The sequence below is a fragment of the Vombatus ursinus genome, unplaced genomic scaffold, assembly GCF_900497805.2.
Source record: "Vombatus ursinus unplaced genomic scaffold, bare-nosed wombat genome assembly UNPS02014830.1, whole genome shotgun sequence".
Lineage (NCBI taxonomy): Eukaryota > Metazoa > Chordata > Mammalia > Diprotodontia > Vombatidae > Vombatus > Vombatus ursinus.
In genome coordinates this window covers 32,752,206-32,758,253 of record NW_020954608.1, presented here as the reverse complement: position 1 = coordinate 32,758,253, position 6,048 = coordinate 32,752,206, and positions in this window count along the sequence as shown.

The following is a 6,048-nucleotide window of genomic DNA, read 5'->3' as shown; positions in this document are numbered from 1 at the left end:
CATCTATTGAGATGATCATGTGGTTTCTGTTAGTCTTGTTGTTGATATGATCAATTATGCTAATAGTTTTCCTAATATGCAATGAGCCCTGCAACTCTGGTATAAATCCTACCTGGTCATAGTGTATTATTCTTGTGATAAGCTACTGTAATCTATTTGCTAATATTTTATTAAAAATTTGTGCATCTATATTCATTAGGGAAATTGGTCTGTAATTTTCTTTTTCTGTTTTGACTCTTCCTGGTTTAGGTATCAGCACCATATTTGCATCATATAATAATTTGGGGGACAGTTAGGTGGTACAGTGGATAAAGCACCAGCCCTGGATTCAGGAGGATCTGAGTTCAAATCCAGCCTCAGACACATAACACTTACTAGCTGTGTAACCATGGGCCTGAACCCCATTGCCTAGCCAAAAAATAATAATAATAAAATAAATACATAAATGAATGAATGAATAAATAATTGTTAATATCATTATGGGGCAGGTAGATGGTGCAGTAGATAGAGCTCCAGCCTTAGAGTCAGGAGCACCTGAGTTCAAATCTGGCCTCAGACACTGACACTTACTAGCTTAGTGAACCTGGGTAAATTACTCAACCCTGTTTGCCTAAGCAAACAAAAAAAATAATTTGGTAAGACTCCTTTTTCACCTATTTTCCCAAATAGTATTGGATTTATGCATAGTATTGGAATTAATTTTTCTTTAAATGTTTGATAGAATTTATTTGTAAATCCATCTGACCCTGGAGATTTTTTCCTAGGGAGTTCACCTATGGCTTGTTCAATTTCTTTTTCTGAGATAAGAAGTACTTTTCTTCCTCTTCTGTTAATCTGGGCAATTTATATTTTTCTAAATATTTATCTATTTCACTAAGATTGTCAAATGTATTGGCATACAGTTGGGCAAAATAGTTGCTAATTATTGTTTTAATTTCCTCTTTCTTGGTGGTAGATTCACCCTTTTAATTTCTAGCAAATGTTAAAGTTGTTTTGCATATAACTGGGGGAAATAAAATACTAAATAAATAAAGAAAAGAAAAAGAAATAAAAAGTTCCATTTATTCCTAAGTTTTCTCTCTCTTTTTTTTTTTAATAAGAATGAGTGCTGTATTTTGGTAAAAGCTTTTTCCTGGGGGAACAGTCAAGATGGTGGAGTAAAAACAGTGACTTTCATAAGCTCTTCCCCAAACCCCTCCAAATACCTGTAAAAATGACTCTAAACAAATTCTAGAGCATCAGAACCCACAAAAAAGACAGAGTGAAACAAATTTACAGCCCAAGACAACCAGAATGGTTGATGGGAAAGGTTTGTTGCAAAGGCTAGGAGAGGAGCACAGTTCAGCATGAGCCATGCATGCAAAGACCAGCCTTCAGAGAACATACAGCAGGCCTTATGGGACTAACTTACTAGCAGTTGTAGCACTTTCCAGACTTCTGAACCCACAAACACCAAAGACAATTTAAAAGGTCAGTTGGTAGGAAAGGTCTATGACCAGGGTGAGAGAGAAAAGCTCAGACCCAGCCCCAGGCCCAGCACAGCCCTGAAGCAATGGCTGCTTTCCAGAGCTCTCAGCCCACAGACAGAGGGGGAATTGAGTGACTGATCAGAGGGGAATTGCAGGGATCTCTTTGCTGGTGCTGAGGGAGGATTTCTTTTGCTTTGCCATGCTTGGATTTGGTTTGCAGTCCTAGGTGGCAGTCTTGGGGTGAGGAGGAGTGCTGGCGTGGTGGAGCTTGTGGTGGTGGGCAAAGAAGGAATTCTCCTCACAGTTCCAAGGCAGGAAAGAGTGCTTGTGGTCACTCATAGACCAGAGCACAGGCCAGGAAAGGAGTAAACACCTTGCCTTTGATCTTACCACCTTGGAAGAACTGAAAATTTATAGGTCCCTAGAAGTATCTCTGAAAACAGCTGCACAAAACCCCTGAAGCTTGGGGAAGCACATCTTCCACACTGGAAGCAGGCCCCTCCCTTAACAAAGAGTTTAAAAGTTAATGAACATGGCAACATGAGGAAACAGCACAAAACCTCAGGTCATAGAATCTTACTTTGGTGACAAGGAAGATCAAAACATACAACCAGAAGAATACAACAAAGTCAAAGCTCTTATATCTAAAGCATCCAAGAAAAATATGAATCAGTCCCAGGCCGTGGAAGAGCTCAAAAAGGATTTTGAGAAGCAAGTAAGAGAAGTGGAGGAAAAAACTAGGAAGAGAAATGAGAGCGATGCAAGAGAATCATGAAAAACAAGTCAACAGCTTGCTAAAGGAGACTCAAAAAAAAACTGAGGAAAATAACACCTTAAAAATAGGTTAACCCAAATGGCAAAAGAGGCCTGAAAAGCCAATGAGGAGAAGAATGCCTCAAAAGCAGAATTGGCCAAATGGAAAAGGAAGTCCAAAAGTTCACTGAAGAAAGTACTTTCTTAAAAATTAGAATGGAGTAAATGGAAGCTAATGACTTTATGAGAAATCAAGAAATTGTAAAACAAAACCAAAAGAATGAAAAAAATAGAAGACAATGTGAAATCCGTCATTGGAAAAATAACTGACCAAGAAAATAGATACAGGAGAGATCATTTTAAAATTATTGGACTACCTGAAAGCCATGATAAAAAATAAAAATAAAAAAAAAGCTTAAACATCATCTTTCAAGAAATTATCTAGGAAAACTGCCCTGATATTCTAGAACCAGAGGGTAACAATTGGGTGAAATAACTCTTGATAATTTCATTAATTTTATCTTCATTTGTGGTGCATTAACTTCTTTCATTTTTTTATACTGGTAATTTAGTTTTCTTCTTTTTAAACAAACTAACCAATGATTAATTAATTTTAGTATTGTATTTTTTATTTTCACAAAACCATCTCCTATTATTATTAGTTCATTTGTTTTACTTTAAATTTTATTAGTCTCTCCTTTGATTTTTCAGGATATCTATTTTGATGTTGAATTGAGAATTTTTAATTGGTTCTTTTTCTGTTTTTCTTTTTTAGTTCCATGCCCAATTGGTTGATCTGCTCTTTTTCTTTTATATTCATGTAGGCATTTAGAAATATTATTTTCCCTTTAAATACTGTTTTCATTACATCACACAAATTTTGGTGTACTGTCTCATTGTTATATTTATCTTTAATTCAATTATTATTTTTATGAATTGTTCCTTGATTCATTCTTTAGAATTAGATTACTTGGTTTTCAATTAATTTTTACTCTATGCTGCCAAACCCCTTAAGTGAATATAATTTATATAGCATCATGGTGCAAAAATAATGAATTTAATATTTCTGCTTTTTTGCATTTGTCTATGAAGTTTTGTGACCTAATATAAGGTCAATTTTTGTGAAGAGAAAAATAAAGTATATTCAATTCTATTATAAATCAATTTTTCCAGAGGTCTGTCATACTTAACTTTCCTTTTTTAAAATTTCTTTTTTTAGGGGCAGCTAGGTGGCACAGTGGATAGAGCACCAGCCCTGAAGTCAGGAGGACCTGAGTTCAAATCTGACCTCAGACCGAACACTTGGCACTTACTAGCTGTGTGATCCTGGGCAAGTCACTTAACCCCAATTGCCCAAAAAATAAAATAAATTTCTTTTTTTTATAATTAATTATTTTTCATTTTCAACAATCACTTCCATAAGCTTTTGAGTTTTAAATTTTCTCCCCCTCCCTCCCTGTTTTCTTCCCTAAGACGGCATGCAATCTGATATAGGCTCTACATATAAATTCCTATTAAACATATTTTGACATTATTCATGTTGTAAAAAAGAATTAATACCAATAGGAGGAACCATAAGAAAGAAGAAACAAAACAGAAGAGGGAAAAAAAAGAGTGAATAGTATGCTTTGATCTGCATTCCAACTCCACAGTTCTTTCTCTGGATGTGGACAGCATTTTCCATCATGAGACTTTTGGAGATATCTTAGATCTTTGCATTGCTGAGAAGAGCTAAGTCTATCAGTTAGTCATTGCACAACGTGGTTGCTACTGTTTATCTAGTTCTGAGAGGGTTTCCCACTAGTATTGTTTTATTTTCTATTTCCTCCTATTCAGCATTTCTTTTAGGAATTTGGATCTTATGCTGTTTAGCGCATATATTTAGTATTAATATTGTTTATCTGAGGTACTTTGTAGCAAAATGTAGGTTATCTGATAATATCTCTTAATTGTGTTTGATTTTGCTTCTTCTGTGTCTGACATCATGATTTTTATCCCTATCTTTTTAATTTTAGCTGAAGCATAATGCATTCTATGCCAACCTCTTATTTTAACCCAGTGTTTGTCTTGCTGCTTCAAATATGTTTCTTGTAAACACTATATTTTTGTATTCCAGTTTCTAATCCCTTCTACTATCTGCCTCTGTTTAATAGGTGAGTTCATCCCATTCACTTTCACAGTAATGACTGATAACTGTAGATTTCCCTCCATCCCATTTTTTTTATCATTCTCTTTCTCTTTTTGACTCTGTTCCTCCTCAAAAGTCTGTTGTGCTTTCAGTAACTGCTTCCTTTAATCTGCCCTTCTTCTTTCTCTTAACTCATTTTTCTTCTACTTCCCTATTAGGTAATTTTGATTTCTGTTCCCATCTGAATATGTATATATGCTTTTCTTTTTAAACTAGTTGAGATGAGCATGAAATTGAACATTGACTGATTCTTCATTTTCTCCTCCATTATAAAAACTTTCTTATACTCCTCTTTTATGTGAGATAACCCCCTCATTTTCCTCTACTTCTTCCACTATATGCCTTTTTTTCAGCCTTCCCCTTGTTTATATCATCCCAGCATAATAGATTCACATCTATGCCCTCTATCTATGTAGACTCCTTTTAACTTCCCTAATATAATGATAAAGTTCTTGCGAATTACATGTATCATCTTCCCATTTGGGAATAAAAACAATTTAAATTTATCAAGTTCCCATGAGTTCTCACTCATGTTTATCTTTCATGCCTCTCCTGAGCTTTGTATTTGAATGTCAAATTTTCCATTCAGCTTTTGTCTTTTCATTAGAAATACTTTGAAGTTTTCTATTTCCTTAAATGTCATTTTTCCTCTGCATGGTTAGATTTAGTTTTTCTGGGTAGGTATAATCCTAATTCCTTTACCTCCCAGAATATGATATCATAAGCCGTCCGATTCTTTTTTTTATGGTAGTTGCTAAATTTTGTATCATTCTGACTGTGGCTCCATGATATTTGATTTTTTTTTTCTTTCTGGCTATTTGCAGTATTTTTTTCTGGACCTAGGAACTCTCAAATTTGTCTCTGATATTCCTAGGGGTTTTCATTTTGGGATCTCTTTCAGGAGGTGATTGGTAGACTTCTGATTTTTATTTTGCCCTCGATTCTAAGATATTTGAGCATTTTGCCTTGATAATTTCTTGAAGTATGATATCTAAGGTCTTTTATCAATCAAGGCTTTCAGGTAATCCAATAATTTTTAAATTATCACTCCTTAAAATATTTTCCAAGTCAGTTGTTTTTCCATAGCATTACTTCACATTTTCTTCCATTTTTTTCATTCTTTTGACTTTGTTTTATTTTTTCTTGTTTTCTCATGCAGCCATTAACTTCCTTTTGACCAATTCTAATTTTTAAGGAATTATTTTCTTCAGTGAGATATTACACGTCTTTTTCCATTTGGCCATTTGTTTTTTGTTTTTTTGTTTTTTTTGGCTAGGCAATGGGGTTAAGTGACTTGCCCAGGGTCACACAGCTAGTAAGTGTTATGTGTCTGAGGCTGGATTTGAAGTCAGGTCCTCCTGACTCCAGGGCTGGTGCTCTATCCACTGTACCACCTAGCTGCCTCCAATTTTTCTTTTTAAGAAGTTATTTTTCTTCATTATTTTTGTGCCTCTTTTACAAAGCTGTTAATTCTCCTTTCATAAACTTTGTATGCTCCTCTCATTTCTTTCCCCAATTTCCCTCTACTTTTAAAATACTTTTGTTCCTTTTTGTCTCTTCTTTAGCACTTTTAGAAATTCTTATTGGCCTTTTTCCAATATGCATTTTTTGTTGAGGCTTTGCTTGTAAATGTTTCTA